The sequence below is a fragment of the Terrapene carolina genome, unplaced genomic scaffold, assembly GCF_002925995.2.
Source record: "Terrapene carolina triunguis isolate 2854851 unplaced genomic scaffold, T_m_triunguis-2.0 Scaffold838, whole genome shotgun sequence".
Lineage (NCBI taxonomy): Eukaryota > Metazoa > Chordata > Testudines > Emydidae > Terrapene > Terrapene triunguis.
Window position 1 is genome coordinate 10,579,706 of NW_020665189.1, and position 21,470 is coordinate 10,601,175.

At 39.9% G+C, this 21,470-nt stretch overlaps 1 protein-coding gene across 1 annotated transcript in view; it reads right to left on the minus strand.

The window, feature by feature from the left end:
• Positions 1-21,470, minus strand: part of DOCK2 (dedicator of cytokinesis 2) — a 489,427-nt gene that overhangs the window by 382,996 nt on the left and 84,961 nt on the right. The window lies entirely within an intron of this gene.

Here is a 21,470-nt window from a genome sequence, read left to right on the forward strand (position 1 = left end):
ACATTTTGAAGACCACAATTTGCTAGAAAACGTGTGTGAAAGTGTAGTGTGCTTTTCTTTTGAAGTTGTTTTTCCCAGTTAAGATTCTCTCTGACCAAACAGCATAACAGCTTCATTCCACAAAGGCTTCAGCACAGCCTGTTTAGTAGTAATAACCAAATATGTAAGTTTTAAATCATCCAAGTGCCCAAATATTTTCCCAAAGTCTTCTTACAGATGGTCATCTTGAATCCATTTTGATCATCAATAGATCCTAATTTTGGCATAGGCTGAATATTCTGCCCAAAATGTCCTTTCCCATGCATAATGATGCTTCTGTTTCCAGCTCCACTCAAATCCAGGGAACATGAAGATGTACAAAATCATTTACAAAAAGGCAACTCAACTCCTTGAGCCTCCACAAATGTTCAAGCAGATTTTTCAACCTAGTTCTGACATTTTGTCCAGTAAATTGGGACACAGGGCCAAAAATGCATTAGCTATATCATGTTCTCGCTCAAGATAGATATAACCCTAGAACATAGATTTAGAACATGGATGTAACATAGTTTGGTCATGTCGATGCTGGCCTACAAGGCCATTTTAGAACCTGTTTTGTCCCAACCAAATCTAAATCATGGGGGTTAAACATGACTGAAAGGCCTGTCTAGAAGGTACTGTAGTTTCAGCTAAATTTCCAATCAGCACTAATTTTATAGACTGTAAAACCAGTATACCCAACCTTCATAGTAACCAACTCACTATCTAAAAAAACCAAACTAGTAGTAGTATTCGGACAATACAGCAACCACTAGGTAAAGCTACGTAAGACTGTTTTCAGTCACTCATAACTTCCATCTAAAAAAATTCAATTGTGGAACTGAAATTTTCCAGATTTGATTTCTGTCCAAAACTGGCTTTTTTGTGAAATTTGGTCAAAAGCCAATCAGCAATGATTTTGTATAAAAGCTAAACTTTCTCTTCACAAATAGATTAATTGAAAAACAACAGATTAAGAGATTAAGTCCCTACCATAAACAGCAAGCAGCCTCAAAAAAATAAAACAAGCAAATTTACACAAAAAAGATTACCAGGAAATGAAATCAACAGATAGCAGTGCAAGCAGTATCTTTTTTTAAATGAAATTTCGAGAGAGGTATTTGATCATTTAAATTTCATGGAAGAAATGTGAGTGTAAAAAAAACTAGACATTACCCCTTCCAAAAAACAGTTGTGTGCTGAATAGCTTACTTTCCCTTACATTTATAAGAAGATAATCAGGATTTAGCTGCTGCCCATCATAAGTGGAAAAAATCATGTTTCACCAGTGCTGATGCCATTTAAATCAACAGCCAAACTTCTACTAACTTTCAGATCCATGGAAATCTTCCATTTTCAAATAAATTTTTAAACAGATTATGCTGTAATAAATCTAAATAGAATTGTTCAATAATGTTATAAGACAACATGCATCTGAAGTGTACTTCCACTTTTCACAATCCATGTTCTAGTGACAACAGACAATTATATTAATTCTCATATCTAGGGAAATTGGATTTGGAACTCTGATCCAAAACCACAGACTTCTATTACTTTTTCTACAAGAATCCTTGCATAGTTGACAGTAGCTCTGGGTCACTTCCTCTATGGACCAGCAAGTAGAGGACAACATCTCATCTAGAGCTGGATGAAAATTTTATACTAAAACTTTTCTTCAGGAAAAAAAAATGCAGACACCAAAACATTTCACAATTTCTTGTTAATGTCACCACGTTTTCAGTCAAAAAATTTTTTTTTAAAAATCAGAATGTTTCATTTTGATATTTTCAAAACAGTTTCTATTATTCAGTCCATTTTGAAACTTTTGAAGTTACCTTTTATTTTTAAAAATTTTAAAACATTAAAAAATGCTCAACATCTAAACGAAACATTTAGTTTAATGGCTAACAGACCATTTCATTTGACAAGAAATGCTATTTTTATCTTTTTACCTTTTTTTTTTTTTTTTTTAGATTTTTGGTGAATCAAAATCATTCAGTTTGGCCCAAAAGGATTTTCATTATTATTTTGTTTTTAAGAATCTGTTATTCGCTCAGCTCTAATCCCATCTTCACAATGGTTTACTCTTATGGACTAGACTACTGCCCATTCAGCCCCAATGTACTGAATGTGGCCATTAACTAAGTCATATTTATGAGGCCTTATGAGGTAGTTATTGAAGCATCTATATGCCATACATTGAGAAAAATTGAGGGATAGTTAGGCCTGGATTTTCAAAGACATATAAAGAAGCTAGGCACCCAATTCCCAATGAATTTCATTGAGTTTTAGGTTTTTAACCATTAGACTTCTTTTAAAATGCTAGCCTACATGACTTTCCTTCAGTCACAGTGGAGTCAATCGGGAAATCCAGACAACAGTACCATACCTCTGTGTATATGAACAAGCCCGAAAACATAATTGAGGTTGCTATTGGCAGTCTTGAAGTGCCTCACGCGTTAAAGCATTACATCCTTTAGGAAGGTGAAATAATCAGCAGATCATAATTGTGAAGCTTATATTTTCGCAGTTAACATTCTGCTACCCACGCAAATAATAATGCTGCTTACATGTATTATATTAAAAGCATTGGTAGTAAAGCACAAACAGTTTTAACAGGCCCATATGGTGTATTTAGTAACATAATGCAGCCTTTTACGTATGAGTAACAAACATTTTAAATTAAAGTATAGAGTTCAAGATCTAAGGAGAATTCTGCTAAGCTAGCTGCAGGAAATCTACAAGCAAGAAGTTCAGTCTTACAACAATTCACACTGGTAGCAGAAATGGATTCTTCAAGGTAAAAAAATATTTGCAATAATCACAGCATGGGCAGCATAGCCACCTCAACAGAGACTGAGCAGCGATAAAAACGTCTATGTGCAAAAAACTGTTTGCTAGGAAAGCATGCAGCAACTTCCACTTATGTTCATCTAAGAGTTAGCCATATTGTATAGCAAGGGGTGAGATTTTGCTAGATAACAAGAGAATAGTTTGTAATTAGTTATTGGCACAAGACTAGTTTAACCCATTTGTTTCTGGAAACAAGCTTCTCTCTATGCAGCTGTCTTCAGTGAACAACATTCAACGAAATCACAGGCATGACCTGGAAGCTAAGCTAGATCACTTAAGAGCTGCTTTTTTTCAGGCTGTTCAGGCCATTATTATTTGTGCATTCAATATATTTTATTCTACATTGTTCTCTCTTTAACCCAGGAGTTTTGACCATCACCCCCATGATTTGTCCTAATGCTGTCATCATGGCAATGAGCAGCCAAGGTTATGTCTCAAATTTCAATCACTGTAAAATTATCTATAATGCTACTAAATAAACTGCCCATCAGCTAGCTTTCTGAATAGCCCTGTGTTCAGAGAGGTCACTAAGCCAGCAAAGTTCTCTCAAGGCACTTTACAAATATGGGTGAAGTAAGGGTCACAGCACAACTGATTAAAAAGGCAAATGCAGGAAGTGTAATTAAAATCTTAAAAATTACCATCCAAAGTAAACAGTATCACAGCCCTTTCAGTATTACCTATTTTAATTACACAGAATCCAAAAATATTGTGCTACCCTTTCTGTTTCAATCATTCATCTGCAAATGGAACATAATCTTGGCAAATTTAGACACCTTCGTAACACCCACCCCATATATTATTAACTCTAGATACAAGAATGGCCTGGGAACCTTTCAGAAAACTTTTTTTATGACCAGAAACTGCTCTGCCTATGGATCAAAACATATGACTACACCAATGCTGGATTTTTAGAGTGAAGGTAAAATGGGCACATCATAAAGCCACAATGCAGCCATGTTCTAGGATTAGAACTTGAATAGCAGGGCAGAACAGAGGTGCATGAATTAGAGAAGTTATTTAAGGAACTTAAAATGATATCTGCCTCTCCTATATTTAGATAAAGCCATAATTACTAATATTTTTTAAACTAAGTTGACTGAATTTATTTCAACTCTTGGAAGTTGTTCTTTTCCTTTGTGGGCTAGATTGCAAAAGTACACCATGGCTCCCACGGTTAACTACATGAGAAAAAAAAGGGATGAGCCTAATGGAGGAAGAACAGATTTACGGCCACTGAGAGCTCTTGAGCGTGTGCCTTCTTAAAACAACTTGGCGAAAACCCAATAGTGACTAGTAAATTTGAGCCATAAATAAAGCAGAAAAACATTTGAAATAGAGAAATAGTACTTAAAGACAAGATAAAGCTGAAGAGAGATGTTTTGGCATCACGATCCTCAGACCCTCAGATGATAAAGCGGGAATCTCAGTGCCAGATTCTCCACTGAGATCTGACCCATTTGCATTGGATAACGGTCATGTTTTTTTTCATACTAAATTGAAACATTATAACCTGACCCCCTGCCCTTACCCCACTGGCTCCCAGATCTGCTATGCAAAAGGCAAAAAACCCATCCTGCTTTAGCCAATCTGGCTGTGAGGGGACAATTCCTTCCCAGCCCCCAAAGAGAAGGGCAGAGTAGCATAATGCACATAGTGGGGCATGAGAAAACCAGTCCTTTTGCAAATTTCCAGGGTGGGTAGATGCTGCCAATCCAATCCAAGTAAGAGAGGGTTTTTCTGGGACTGCACAGGGTATAAATACCCCACTACCACAACTCTTTCAGCCAGCAGGAAGGGCAGTCCCCACCCCCTGATCTGGTCAAGCTGCTTCCTGCTCTTCTCCCCTAACCTGCTCCATCCCTGTAAAGAACATAAGAATGGCCGAAAGAGTCAGAGCAAAGGTCCACCTAGCCCAGTATCCTGTCTTCCAACAGTGGCCAATGCCAGGTGTCCCAGAAGGAATGAACAGAACAGATAATCATCAAGTGATCCTTTTCCTGTCGTTCATTCCCAGCTTCTGGCAAAACTTCCCTCCTTCCCCTCTATGACCCTTTGAGGAGGGGGTCAGGTCACCTTTAAGGGGGAGGGGGGACCTTTTCCTCCAGAAAGCCAAACAAAGACTCACCCCATGGATGCTGTGGTGAGCATAACCTAATCAAATCAATGAGCCAAACTCGTACCTGATATATCTCAGCTAATGGAATTCATTCAAGGAGCTTAAGGAAGTTGAGTAGCCATTCCCATTAATTTTCAAAATCAACCATTCAAAAATCCTACCCATTGACTTTAAGTAGAGTTACACCAGGAAATTTTTATCTAAGCATCGCATATTCACTGCTTATGTGCCAAAGCTAGGTGTGCCCATAAGAGACCCTCAATACTCAATGGCAGAAAGCCCACTATACTGTAACTCATATCAGGCCTGACACACAAAAAGACACATACCCTGGCCATGACATTAGGGCTATGGAGGAGAGAAGCAGTTATCCCATAAGAGACTGAGTGAATTGACAGCTTTCAAAATAAGTCACAAAGGCTTTCCAGATGGACAATTTTTCAATCTTCCTTGCTCCTATACCATATTTTACATGGAAGTGCACAGCCTTTGCTAGCTATACTTTTCCTAATACTTAGTAGACTATCTATGTTTTATATTCAAGTTCACCTTTCTTACATTATTGCCCCTTGAGACACAAATGTCACCCACCTGTCATATTTCAGGTGCCTCTTTCAAAGCATGGGGGAACAAGAATTTCTTTAAAAGATCACCAGAATTTACCATGGCTAAAATGTATTTTCAGGCTAAACTCATTATTGGAAATGGCTGAACTGTTTTGGCTGAAATTTTCCCCCCAAAGAGTTTAGCCCGAGGCAGATATCCGGCATGGAAAATTTCAGCCCAAATGGGTAGTTTGCCAAAGTTATAAGCAACTGAAAACAAATTCTTATAAGAGAAAGTGTCAGGCATCTTTAATAGTGGGTGTTGCCAGCTCCTACACGGCTTATAAAAAAGAGGAGCAAGTAGATCATGAGAGGGGAAGAAAAAGAGGTAGGGGAAACAAAATGGTATTATGTCAATCTCAAGCTCAACTGGTTAGGTATGCTGCTCTCAGATCAGATGTGGAGCAATATTTTGATAGACTAAATTTTGGCATTTTCCCTGATTTGTGTCATCTACTATAAGTGAAATTCTGCATTTAAGTTGCCTTTGATAGTACATCAGATAGATTTGTTTTGCCAGTGTCTCAGGATGATCCTTTTGGCAGAAATCAAAATTATCAGGCGTCATCCGAACATAGGCCTGGTCAGAAAGAGGTCTTCTCTGAAACAGAAAATGGTTTGCAAAACCTGAAACTTTCAGAAAGCCTTTCCACCCCACCCCATTTGCCCATGACAACACATGGAAGCTCTGAAATGCAAATAGGTTTGGAATTAATTTCTGTCTCTGCTTTGTCCAACAAATCAGATGAATATGTTAGCAATGAAGAGTATGATACGATTACTGCTAGTAAAGTTAAGATGGAAACTACAGTCTAGTAGTATTCATTTAGATCTGTACGTGGAAGTCAGATGCTAAATGATCTTAATTATAAAAATTTCCTTGTTAAATTACTAAACCTTTTTTTGCCTTTTGGAAATATTATTGAGAACATGTTGTCTTAAATTTGGCAGTTGTTTATGTTCACATTTGGCACTTGAGTTTTTCTGTGAAAAGTAGTTTGACTTAAGATTGAACTGTGATGGAGTTTTTTTATCAGAAACCAGCACCTGTGACAGTGAGTGCCTTCGTGTCACATAGGATTTATGTTCATAGAGAACTTAAAACTTCACTGAACCAAATATATTATAACAAATATAATTGTAACTGTTTTGATGGCTAAACTGAAGTCTGAGGTCATGTCCAGCATGCCAATGGTGATGTTACATCATAGGCTGACAGTTGTCAAATACTAAATGCATATTTACACTTACCAGAGATCAACACTGCAGCGATCGATGCACCGGGGGTCAATTTAGTGGGTCTAGTGAAGACCCGCTAAATTGACTGCAGATCGCTCTCCCATCGACTCCGGTACTCCACCAGAACAAGAAGCGTAAGGTAAGTCAACGGGAGAGTGTCTCCCATTGACCCAGCATGGTGTAGACACTGTAGTAAGTCGATCTAAGGTACGTCGACTCCAGCTACATTATTCGTGTAGCCGGAGTTGAGTAACTTAGGTTGACTTGCCCCCGTAGTGTAGACAAAGCCTAAGTAAGGGGCACCAGTTAGACAGACACACTCAGAACTGGAGGTTGGCATAGGTGTTGCTGGAGCCCTAAGCATAAGTAATAGTATGAACCAAAGGCTGTGAACGAGAGTAGACCTGGCTTTGACAGACTAGCTAACCAAGTAAGCACATTCCTGACTGGAGAGGACAGTACAAAAACACACGGATCTCTCAAGTAACTAACTATGTAAACACATTGTTGAGAGATGGTACAAGAGCATATCAACCACTCATAAAATAAGGATGGGATTACGGGATAATGGATGAGGATGTTTTGTTCTAACCAGCAGGCACAAGGATAAGGATGGTAACGAACAATATCTGGCGTGTAATACACAACATGTTCGTATCAATGTATAGAAGGAGAATTCTATGAGGGGCATTTTGTACTCGCCTAGGGGACAACATACTGGTGTACGAGTGAGCTGGTACCATTGTTGTAGGCATACATCTGTTAGTGTACCCATAACCATTGAGCCAGGGCGCTAGTACTGTGCTTTGTCAACAATAAACCTGGCTGAGTTTCTTTACCTCTGAACTGAGCCTGTGGTTTTTATGAATAACGTCAAGGTCTGCTGAATAGGTAAACTGCATCGGCACTCCAAGAACAGTAACACTGGTGGCAGTAGCAATTTAGCAGCCTTAACACCTCTCTTCAGCACTAACAACAGGTGGCAGAGGGATTACGAGAGGGATGGAGGGAAACTGGGAATTGGCATGTGGGAAAGAGACTATAATTGGGGGCGGAGAGGGTGGAGGAAGGAGGGAAGATAGATCAGATGAGGAGCCAAAGCAAGAGGGGGCAGGGAACAGGCAGATTCTGTGCCCACAAGCTCATACTACCCCTCCCAGAGCTGGAATAGAACCCAAGATACCAGAGTCCCTCCATTCCCCTACTGTGAGCAAATATTGTGAAACCCAGTGGCAAGGCATCCCATTCCCTTCTAGTGCTGATCTACGATTGCTATTAGCTCTAGTGGCAGAGGTTTGCACAGACTACCTTAATTCTGGCATTTTCTAACTTTTTGAATGCTTGACTTTGCAACTTAAATATTCTTTTAACTTTGTATGTATGATATAATAAAATATTTTATTATAACTGTATGTCTGTTACCTAGCCCAACACATCACATCCCCAAATTTTAGGTATTTATATTTTCTACTTAAAAAAAAAACTGTACAATGCAAATTATCCAGATGTCTCGGACAGTATCCAAAGCCATCAATAACTGATGGTTCAGGTAAGATGCAGCCCTCCATACTTCAAAGCATGTTCTGTTTTTACAAAGGAGAATGGCACAGCTGTGGGAAGGCAAGTTTGGAAGCTTGAAAGGAATTAACCAATTTAGCTGAAATGCTCCAGCACTGAGCCTCTGCATTTAATAGCTTTAGCTAGGCGAGTTTAGCTGCCCTGCTCCACACCCCTCCTACTTTTATTGGATACTCCCAATGTAATTCCTAACCATGTCCCCCAGCTCCCTACTCCCCCTATTATCCAAACATCTCTTTTCTCAAAACACCCATGTCGAGCATTAGCTGAGATATTAAACTCCTTCAGATAACAGAGTTAAGGATAAGGGAAGTTGCTCATGAGGAGGAATACATATGTATTATATATACACAAGATATATATACACACTAGTATTTTAACCTTTGTTCTTTACTAGGAAATCCCAATGGGGAAAAAAAATCTGTACCAACGGAGAAATTAATATAAAGGACAGCAAACCAGTTTCCATCCCTGCAGTAATGCTAGTTTTAAAAAGATTATTTGGTGCTGAAGTAGTACTAGTAAATGATGCACTCAACCAGACCAAAGACTTGGGTTTGTCACATCTGAAAAATTAATGCAGATCTGAGCACTGATGGCTATTAAAGATCTTGTGACATTCTCTTTAGAGGGTATTAAACCTGGCATTGTTGCTAGATTCACACTTCTCAATTGCAGTCTAACATTTTGCAGTTTTAGATGGCTACCAGTGAATGTTTTCAGTTTTTATAATGAATTAATGTGAAGAGCACATCTGCCTCTTTCTTTCCCCCCCCAGGGGCTGTAATTCAGTGACAGGTGAAGTGATCCATATACATCCATCCCTCACCTACTCCACAGGCTTCTTGCAAAATTTAGTTTTTGGAAAACATTTTAAGATTCCCAGGTGCTAGACATGCACATTGTTGCAGTTACTATTCAACAGTTAAGCAAAATCGTTCAAGTCATTTTATGACAGGGTGAATAAAATATCATGCCTTTAAGTAGAGTGAGGCTGTGGAATTTCCCTGCACCAGAACTGATGCTGGGAGCAAAGGAAGAAGCCAAGGTAGACAGCTAGAAAGTAGCACAAGACAGATTGTAGAGACTATGTAAAGTTCTATACTGCTAGACTTCCTAGACACTACAGTGCTAATAAGCAATGGTCACATAAACACCACCCTATACCAGAAACCTACTGACCGCTATACTTACCTACATGCCTCCAGCTTTCATCCAGACCACATCACACGATCCATTGTCTACAGCCAAGCTCTAAGATAGAACTGCATTTGCTCCAATCCCTCAGACAGAGACAAACACCTACAGAATCTCTATCAAGCATTCTTAAAACTGCAATACCCAGCAGGTGAAGTGAAGAAACAGATTGACAAAGCCAGAAGGGTACAGAGAAGTCATCTACTACAAGACAGGTCCAACAAAGAAAGTAACAGAACGCCACTAGCTGTCACCTACAGCCCCCAACGCCACTAGCTGTCACCTACAGCCCCCAAGACAGGTCCAACAAAGAAAGTAACAGAACGCCACTAGCTGTCACCTACAGCCCCCAGCCTCCAGCGCATCGTCAAGGATCTACAACCTATCCTGAAGGACGATCCCTCACTCTCACAGACCTTGGGAGACAGACCAGTCCTCGCTTACAGACAGTCCCCCAACCTAAAGCAAATACTCACCAGTAACTACACACTGCACAACAAAAACACCAACCCAGGAACCAAACCCTGCTACAAACCCCGGTGCCAACTCTGTCCACCTATCTATTCAAGAGACACTATCATAGGACCTAACCACATCAGCCACACCATCCGGGGCTCATTCACCTGCACATCTACCAATGTGATATATGCCATCATGTGCCAGCAATGCTACACATTGGCCAAACCATGTACATTGGCCAAACCGGACAGTCTACGCAAAAGAATGAATGGACACAAATCTGACATCAGGAATCATAACATTCAAAAACCAGTAGGAGAACACTTCAATCTCTCTGGTCACTCAATAACAGACCTCAAAGTGGCAATTCTTCAACAACAAAAACTTCAAAAACAGACTCCAATGTGAAGCTGCAGAACTGGAATTAATTTGCGATATAGATACCACCAGATTAGGCCTGAATAAAGACTGGGAGAGGTTGGGTCATTACAAAACTTAAACTTAATTTCCCTAATACTAATTTCTCCTACTGTTACTCACCTTCTTGTCAACTGTCTGTAATGGGCCACTCTCTTACCACTGCAAAAGTTATTTTTCCTCCCTTGGTATCCTGCTGTTAATTGTTTTTTCTCGTTAGACTGACCTAACACTTGGTAAAGCAACCCCCATACTTTCATGTATTTATACCTGTTCCTGTATCTTTTACTTCATCCATCTGATAAAGTGGGTTCTAGCCCACAAAAGCTTATGCCCAAATATATTTGTTAGTCTCTAAGGTGTCACAGGGACTCCTCGGTTTTTTTTGCCGATACAGACTAACACGGCTACCACTGAATACTGCACTGTGTGGAGAGATCCAGGGCAGCCAGCTATTTCAGGCCCCATAGAAAAAAACTGAAGTTTTTGTTTGCTTTACATGGAGGAGTTCTTTATTTAATCTCTACTGAACTATGAAGTGACTGTCACAGACACCTGAACTAGGGACATGAACTGAAAAATGAGAGTAGGACAGTATTACTTATATATCCAAGTTATTCCATTATCTCAAACAAACCTAACAGTAGGGTGAAAACTGCCATACAATTTCTGCATGTAAGATCACAGCTTACTTTGTAGTCTGACAGGAGGTTACTTTTCAGCAAGATGGTTGTCATTAACCATATGCTCAGAAATGCCAAATGTAACTGAAAACTTTTTATTTGTGATGTTATTAGGGGAGCACCACCTAGTTAAAGTTCTCCAAACTGCACCATCAGCCATAGGCAACAGTCAGAGGCCCATCAATAACAGGCAACTGCTCTTACTATTCCTTTCTGCTTAGATACTTATAGGTGAATGTATATACCAGATTGCACCCACTGGAGATTTTTGGCTAATGTAGGTTTGCAAAGTGTCCTCACTGGAGTAGATGACTGTCAGAAAACAGTCCCTCAATCACAAATACTTGGACAGGTGTCTCCTGTTACTAAGTACTCCAAGACTGGCCCCATATGGCAGTGCGCTCACAAAACTGTATTCCTTACTAGAGGGACAACACTGTATTTTTATGTGTACAATTTCTACCACTTGACCTAGTCACTACACTACATTACATGAACTTGTGATCATAATTGAGGTTTGTATTGTATTATTCCCTACAATAAAATTGAGGGTTTTTATAAAACATCAAAAATAAATTTCAGTTTATAAGCAGATGCCGCCGAATATTTAAATTTTCTGAAGATTGCAATGAACAAAAATAAAAGCATCTTTTTTCCAGATGCATTTTGGCACCAGCACGAGACACTCCATCTGACTGGAGTTCTGCCACACCAAGTCATTCTTATAACAGAGATCCTCCTCTTGTCTTGATGTTGGAGGTGATGATTGGACTGACATCAAGTTCCTGCCTGCACTACTTTTGCTGCCAGAGGAAAAAGTCAAGTCATTCTGCAAACTGCAGCACAAATGCACAAAACTGCAGAGTTCTACATAATTTGGACCACTGTGTTTAAAGACACATCCAGAGTTTCTGGATAAAGAAGGTGTTACAACAAGAGAATATTTCCACATATTTCACTAAGAACTTGAGCAAAATTAAACTAAATTATGGAGTCATAAGCCCCGATTACACTTGGGATTAGTTCCATTCAGTTGTCTGCAGCCAGCAACTGACTGAGTTGCACTCTTGCAAACTGGACAAGAGAAGTCATGATTTGCCATTGTGTATATTCACTAGTTTCAAGGGGTTATCAATGCAATGCTTAATCAATGCAATTCACAGGTTCCACTGATAGCTGGAACTGGGAAAAATCCCCAATGTAGAACAAGCCTCTATTCTCCCAATAAGATCTGTTAACATTTGGCAGTCAACTATCAGAACTGAAACTGTCTTAACTACTTCATTTCAGTCCATGCAGTTAAACAAATCAATACCACCTGCATAAAACAGAGGATAATCTGACAAAAATAATTATTTCTTCTAAAAAAATATGCAAATACAAGAATATGGACAGATTCAGTATCTGGTAGATAGAGACAAATCCTTTAACATCAGTTGACAGTTAAGCTTCAACAGGTCTTCAGAAATGTGTCAAAAAAAGATTCTTCAGTTTCATCAAGACAAGGAAATGAAAAATGAAGTGATCAAGGTACAGTAGGGAAATCTAAATAAAAGAAAGCAGGCAAGGAAATACCTCATGCATAGAAAAAAGGCTGGGGAATTTTAAAAGGGGAGACCACACAAATCCCAAAATAGGAAATATTTAGGTGTACAGGTGCTAAACCTCTGAAAACTGAAATATAATAAATGAGTAGACCTTCCAAGCCCTGGAATATAGAGGGATGATCAAATCACAAACAGATAGGAAAAGTGCACTCATTGAAAGTCAAACTACAGAAAATGGAATTATAATTAGAAACTATGATAGCTATTTCTGCTTTGCGTTATCAAGCAGTAATCATGACTGAAGAGAAAACCGAAAGGATCTTTAGTTAATGGAAAAGTATCACATTTCAGGCCAATAGCTCTCTGCTGAACCCAGAATGCCAATACGTTTGTCAATAAGTCTACTCAAAGTCAAGGTGTTACTTCCCAAAGAGGTATATTTGGAGCCAAACTCAGTCTGACTTTTATGGATGCAATTTGTGCCTAAGAACATGACACCACAAATTTTTCCACGAACAATCAGGTATCATCAACTCCTCAGATTTATGGCCACAATTCAGTTGTGGGCTTTAAAGGCACTTAACAAAATGGGATCTGCCTTTTTGAAGCATGACCCCTTAGGAAGAGGATAGCTATTAGGACAATCTGCTCATATGTTTCAGTAATTATTCTATTTACTGTATGTTACCCAAGAAAGTATTGAAAACAGACACAAGAAAGGAAAAAACGAAAGAAAAGGAATAACAATTCTGCACTTAGTTAAGTCTTCCAGTTACTGATATGATCCATTTCATACTCTTTAGATTTAACTAAGCTATTGAGTGTCTGAAGTCTGCACTCAGTGAATGAAAAAGGGCCAGCAGAATCACTGATGTGCATCAGAATCTGCTTCCCAACAGTTAAAGTCAAGTCACTGAAGAGAGAAAGACAGGATCAGCCTTTGGAGAAAGGGGCAGAGATCTGTGATCATGATCAAGGTACTTTTTCTGTGACATCAAATTTTGCAGGCACAACATCTCTAAATATGAAGCATCAAGTGGTGAGGTTGCTGCAAAAATGTGTCACGGTGATTGATTGGCACAATCCCATCACTCCAGAAAGTTATCCTTTAAAAAACGGGTAGAGCTGAAGATTCTAACCTAACTGAATTCATTGAACAGAGCATCCATAAACCCTTGCAATTAAACTTCATAGTTAGTGATTCATTTTACACAACAGTTTCTGTATTCCTTGAAGAAAGCCAAGCACTAAAAATGGCCAAGTTGCAGAGATAATTTTTAAATCTCAAACATTGGAGACTGGAGTTATTGACCTTTCAAGGACAAAGAATATCTTAACACAGAGCGAAAACTTTTCCTATTCTCTAGCATCACTCCAGTAATACAGGCAAAGCGGCAAAAATTGCTCTGATTGTAGAAGTCAGGACCAAGACCCTCGTATTGTACCCGGCAAAATGCTAGGAACAATTTGGTAGAAGAATGTACAATGCCAAATGTGCTTTAAAAAAAAAAAGAGAGAAAGAGATGCCTGCACAAGGGTTTCAACTAAACCGCACAGCCAGAAAGTGTACTCCACTAGCCTAGATTCAGAGGAGGGTTGGCCGGATGAATGATTAAGAGACAAGACGCTATATTGCTGAGCCTAATGGATAATACTGTTAATATGATAGTTGTACTAATACCTCTGTGTGCAACTGTTATTTCAACTCCCAAGACCTGACTTCCTCAATGGGCTCACATTTCTTTAGTTTGGCTTTGAGTTTAGGCTTCAAAACATGGTAATTCTCTACCAAAAACATAAGGCAGCACAGGCTTCCTGGAACTTTGTTCAGATTTGCCAAAGTATTAGCAAACTTTGGACAGCATGGCCTTCGTTTTATCTTGATTCAGGTTTCAACAGGAAAATTTTGCAAAGTCCTAGCAATTAGATCTACATAAACCTGTTTTCAGCTTATTTTTTCCCCCAACAAAAAGTTGCACTCTTAAAGCTCAAACTGTACTGTGTATAATGCCATTGCATTTACAAACACTACAACAGTCATCTGTATGATTGCTCCCTGTGTACAAGCGTGCAGTTATGCTTTAAAGAGTTTGTTTCCAGTAAGTACTTAAATCCTTGTTTGTATACTTGATACTTTTCTGCTCTTTTAGACATAGTATACTATTTAATGAGCTGACATATTACTAGTGTCTCACAGTACTATTACTACTGTCTTAATTTTACATAACGCACCATGGAATGAAGGTTACCTACCCATAACTGGAGTTCAAAATAAACCTCTGTATATTCACACCTTATGGGATGAAGGCAGTTGCACTGCAAGCCACCAGAATCTTCTGGGAAGCAGTGTCCATAGGGTCTGCTCATCCCTCCCACTCCCATCCTCAGAAAATTGAAGGTATAAGGGGGGACTCCAATACCATTCAGTTCCTTCTAGTAATTCAGGAATCCCCAACCTAAAACTCCCAAGAAGTGCAAAAGGTGAGGGCATATTGTGAATATGCAGAGGCTCATTTTGAAGATCTCTGCTTACAGGTAAGTAAACATTTCTTCAAGTGGCCTCTGCATGTTCCCACTTATGGGAGTTTAGCCAGCAGTACAAACACCAGGAAGATGGACTGAGGAGTTCTAACTGAATAAGGACAACACAACTGCCAAAATGAGCCTCAGCTTTAGATGCTGAGTCAAGTATGAATCAGTAGTTACCACACTTCTTGCTATTCTTGAATTCATGATGACTAACAATTCCTGAAGGATTGTACCTCCATCAGCTCATCACAACTGTGAAACCTTTGGATGACTTTTGGACTGTGACGAACTGCCTCCCCTGGTCTCACTCCCATATCTTCAAGGATGTGGATAACTTGCAGATACATCTTAGCATCATGAAGATATCGACAGTTCTAAGAACATGCAAAGTATGTGCCCTGCTCCTTGAGCATAAATGACTTAGGAAAGAGATGGGCTAATTGTCTGAAAGAAGCAGAAAATACTGATGCCTTTTTAGAGTTGTTAGGATGGAGATGCAGACAGAGTAATATCTTATTCAGGGATGTTTCTTATTAGGCTTGTACCTCATTAGCTCTCTCTAGGCTATCAAGAATAACATCTTCACAGAGAACAATTTGACTAGTGTTTAAACACAAGCCTATTAGCTTTATAAGGAGAATTCCTTAGTTCATGCTATCAGGTAATACCTCTCTGGTGAGCTAAATGAACCTATTTTTCCATAGTATTCACAGTACATCCCAAGTATTGAAATAGATAATTCAATTTCCTTTTCTGCAGCTATCACAGCAAAATAATGACCTCAAACAGCTCTAGCTCTTCATGGAGTAAACCTCTCATTAATAAGGTTATTGCAGAGTAAGGGAAGACTGTCAACCTGTGTATCAGAGATTGAAACAGGGATAACATCCAAACATTTTTGTGCAGAAGTCAAGTTTTTCACTATATCAAAGGCAAGACTAAACTGACACTCTAATGAGGACATTTTCAGATCCACCAACTTAGGAGCTATTCAGATGGGGAATTTTTCAGTTCAGAATTGGTTTGACTGACCAAAGACTTCTGATTTCCAGCAGTACCTTTTAGACCTCGCAGTAACACTCAAAGAGTCCCAGCAATCCAGAGTAAAGCTGTCAGCCAGAGAAACTTCAGACTTGGAGGGGGAGGAATTGAACTTCAACTCAAAGGCATGAGATCCAGTAGTTTGGAAAACAGGATTTATCGGTATCATCATACCCAGAGTATGGAATGACAGAACTGCAGTCTCCAACTAATGACAGCAACTTGGTACCAACTTGACCAACATTCAAATGCCCTCCCAATTAAATGGAGTTACAGGTCACACATAGAGCAATTCCTGCTCTGGGTGCAGGAGAAGTAGTAGGATATTCATGTTGGGTCTTGCTTGTCCTTGGATGAGAACCATACACAAGCACAAGTAAGGGTGCTGGAATAATTTGCATAGTGGGGGTGCTGAGAGCCATTGAACCAAATTGTAAACCCAGTATACAATGGAAACCACTTCAAGCCACAGGGTGCAGAAGCATCCCCAGTTCTAGCACCTATGAGCACAAGTGCATTACCCCTGTTGAGACTGGTACTAACCACAGTTGTAGAGAAACAGATAATACAAGATGGAGCCTTGGATAAAGTATTTGTACTGCTGGTTGTGTGAACAGTCTGCTCTAATACTCTGGTATTCCTGGGAAGATGAGACACGGGATCCCACCCTGTAATGATAATGAACATTTTGAACAGAAAGTTTCCCTGACAACTGGCTAGAGCAAGACCCTCTTTCGCAGTCACACCTCTGTCATGCTGTCCATCAGAATTTAGACAGGTTTGAACTTCATAAGGTGGGGGAAGGGGAAAGGGGTCAGAAGCTTTGCAGGTCAGAGCAATTGCTCTCAGCTCCCAGCTCCAGTACCTTTAGGTGGATCCTCATCTCCCACACATATCAAAAACCTGGGAGTGGATGCAGATTATGGTGAACAATCCCCTTCATCATTTAGGATTCTTACTGTACCAGGCAGGAAGGGGAGAAAGGAAAACCCGAGAGTGCATATTCTTCACCTCTGCAGGACAACCTGGTAAGTCACTGCTGGACTTGCAGTGCCAGCCTTACGTTGACTGGACCCTGAATGAAAGTGTGTCATCATATATGCCATGACTACATCATCTGGCTTTTTCCCTTAATACAGAACAGAAATATTTATTGAACACTTGTGCCTTTTCTGTCTTGTTATTGACATTCTATCATGTCCCTCTAGTTATGGATGAATATCATTGGTAGGATTAATTTTGTTCCAACATTCTTAAATTACTTATTGTCTTTAATTCTGCTAGCCATGGAGTTCTCATTGTGTCCTTTTGCTTCCTTTATCAATTTTCCACAATTCCTAGCTTCTGATTTATATTCATTACAATTACCTTCCTTTTCTTCCATTTGTTTTTTGTTTGTTTTATAGCTGCTTTCATTTCCCCTCTAAACCATGTTGGGTTTTTTTTTACCCAGTGTAGCCTTCTCTCTCATTTGTGGGATTCTGGCTTTTGGGGCATCTAGTAAATATGCTTAAACAATTTCCAATTTTTCACATTTTTTTATTCAGATTATTTCTCCCAACTAATTTGTCTCAACTGCTTTTAAAGCGCAATACATATATTACTGGTTTGGAGTTCATTCTGCTTGCACATAAATATTATCTAGTCATGATCACTTGCACCTAGCGATCAATAATTTTTAGGTCTGTGATTAGTTCAACTTGTAGGTGGAGTGGGAGAGGGAAGTTAGATTCATGTTTATCAGAATGGTTTAGAGTAGTACCAGCAGTACAAACTATTAGCAGCACTCACTGCATTAGTGATATGCAGCAGCTGTCAAAAATCAAGTGGAGGAAAAATAATCTAGAAGGAAACCAAACACCACCACAGAAGCCAAAAACCAGTATGTTCTAGTGAAATAAATATTGCATCTCAAATATGCGTCCCTTTTCTGTCAGAAGACACAGAACCCTGGCTTATATACTGACTTAATGTCATATGCTTTTCTTTTCAATATTAAACTAAAGGCTTTTGCAAAGCTAGAGGCAGGCAAAAAGCTTTTAGATATTGCAAGGGACATCAAAGCTAAGCAAACACTGATTGGCAGAGAAATATGCAAAAATGTTAGTCTAGCTGAGAAGTGTGATAGAAGTGAAGCACTGAAACGTGAACTGTTAAGGGCAGCAGCCTTTGAACAGTCAGAGAAGTGTTTATGAGGTTTAAGACAACTAAAGGAACGGGGTTCCCATAGCCAAAATCTTAATGAAAGAAAAAGCTGAGTGGTTTACTAGGAAGATTTATATCTTGTTTTGTTATTTGGCATTTCCAGTGTCTAAGTTCAAACCACAGGTCATAAATTCAATGTTGAAGCAGTACCTAAAGTTTAAATTTTAAAAGATCAAAGAAGAAGGTGATTTGTTGTAGTTGTGTTGGTCCCAGGATATGAACGAGACAAGGTGGGTGAGGTAATATCTTTATTGAACCAACTTCTGTTGGTAGAAGAGACAAGCTACAGAAGTTGGTCCAATAAAAGATATTACGTCACCCATTTTGTTAGCAGAGCAGATTAACAAAGCAGATAGAATTAGTTTGTTTTGGATCCTAGTCCCTGACCATAGGAAATACTGGCTCTGAGTGTGAATGGGACAGCTACCAAAGGGTACATATTAAAAACACTGACATTTGGTTTGTGCCCACACAACAAGGTCAACTAATGACTCAAGATTTTCAGCAGTGGCTGCTATGCAAAAACTCAGTGCTTTAACCACATTGATATGGATGCCTTTCCTGTAAATTTAGCCATTCAGCCAACAGCTGATTGATTTAAGAGAATCTTTGGGTTTTCTGTTAAACCTCTGATATTTCAATAGAGTGGCACCAATGTAACTGAAATCAAAACTTGGCCCTCTCTCTGTGACTCGTGGCCTGCGAAAGGGATAAAAAGCTCTCCCCCAGGATGACTAAGCAGCCAACTCTAGAAATCATGTTTACATCTGTCTCTTTCCCACACCACTTTCACTATATATTAACATTTTAATTTGCAATCAAGCATCTGTAGCCTCCGAGGAGAGGAAATAAATTATTATAGTGATAGGAATAAATTGTGTGTGTGTGGGGAGGGGGGTGTTAAATAAATTGGTCTCAACTTTAACATCAGCTCAGAAAAAAAATTCTTTTAACACAATGAAGTAGATTACTTTACTTAAGGGAGATGTGATTCTTTTAAGCCCAAATAATCATGCTCCTCCTGAAAAGAAACACCTCCCTCACATCCCCAACACACTTCCTTCTCCTTCATGGGTCAGTTTGGCAATAGGAAACTTGATTAAGAAGAATTCAATTAAAACAGCAGCAGATGGCTGGATAGTACTAAAGGTTGTTTGTGCATTTTGCTCTTGTAAAACTGCAGCCTATTAAACAAAAAATAAACAAACAATTTATGCTTATTGGCCATATAGTCAACAAATCACATTGGTGCGCAACATATTGCACCATCTTGTGTTAGCATTAGTGGCAAAAATACTCAGTGTCTGCTGTGTGACAATTGCCAACTGAGCCAGTACTGGGGATTGAACCAGAAACCTCCAAAGCTGAATGCTTGAGTCTCCACAACCCAAACTAAATACCTAGAACTAATAGCTGTAACAGACTTAAATCCTCTGTTGATGAGGCACAGAAGCATTCATTAACACTGGAGCTGGGCAAAACAGAAGTTTCAAAATAAAATACTGAAATTCTAATTCAAAGCCATATATTATATATCGACAGTTGACTCATCTAGACTGCCAGGAGTTCAAGGTTGAGGCTTTTGTCACTGGGAAGGCAATTTTACTAGATTTGTGATAAGTCTCTGAGCGTTCTCTTAGGCCTGGTCTACACTAGGAGTTTATGTCGAATTTAGTGCCGTTACATCGAATTAACTCTGCACCCGTCCACACCACGAAGCTATTTAGTTCGACATAGAGGTCTCTTAAATTCGACTTCTGTACTCCTCCCCAATGAGGGGAGTAGCGCTAAATTCGACATGGCCATGTCGAATTAGGCTAGGTGTGGATGGAAATCGACGCTAATAGCTCCGGGAGCTATCCCACAGTGCAGCACTCTGTTGACGCTCTGGACAGCAGTCCGAGCTCGGATGCTCTGACCAGCCACACAGGAAAAGCCCCGGGAAAATTTGAATTCCTTTTCCTGTCTGGGCAGTTTGAATCTCATTTCTTGTTTGGACATCGTGGCGAGCTCAGCAGCACTGGCAACGATGCAGAGCTCTCCAGCAGAGGTGACCATGCAATCTCAGAATAGAAAGAGGGCCCCAGCATGGACTGATCGGGAAGTCTTGGATCTGATCGCCGTGTGGGGCGATGAGTCCGTGCTTTCCGAGCTGCGATCGAAAAGACGGAACGCAAAGATCTACGAGAAGATCTCTAAAGCCATGGCAGAGAGAGGATACAGCCGGGATGCAACGCAGTGCCGTGTGAAAATCAAGGAGCTGAGACAAGGCTACCAGAAGACCAAAGAGGCAAACGGACGCTCCGGATCCCAGCCCCAGACATCCCGTTTCTACGAGGCACTGCATTCCATCCTAGGTGCGGCCGCCACCACTACCCCACCACTGACCGTGGACTCTGAGGATGGGATATTGTCAACGGCCGCTTCCTCGGACATGTTAGCGGATGGGGAAGATGAGGAAGGAGATGAGGAGGACAAGGCAGTCGACAGCGCTTACAACGCTGATTTCCCCGACAGCCAGGATCTCTTCATCACCCTTACAGAGATCCCCTACCAACCGTCCCCAGCCGTTAACCCGGACACAGAATCAGGGGAAGGATCAGCCAGTAAGTGTTTTAAACATGTAAACATTTATTTTTAACAGAACAGGAATATTAACAATATTAACAATGGGTTTTGCATGATTACTTTGCCCTAGGCGCTTAACGTTTCAGTCCCTGGCAGTGCAACTACTGAAAAAAATCTAACAATGTCCGGTTTAGCATGATTGTTCTGCCCAAGCCGCTCTACCGTTTAGTCCCTGCCAGTGCAGCTACAGTAAAATCCGGTCTATATGTCCGGGGATAGAGCAGAAATCCTCCATGGACATGTCCACGAAGCTCTCCTGGAGGTAATTGGAAAGCCTTTGCATCAGGTTCCTGGGGAGAGCGGCCTTATTGGGTCCTCCGTAGTAGGAAACATTTCCACGCCAGGAGACAAG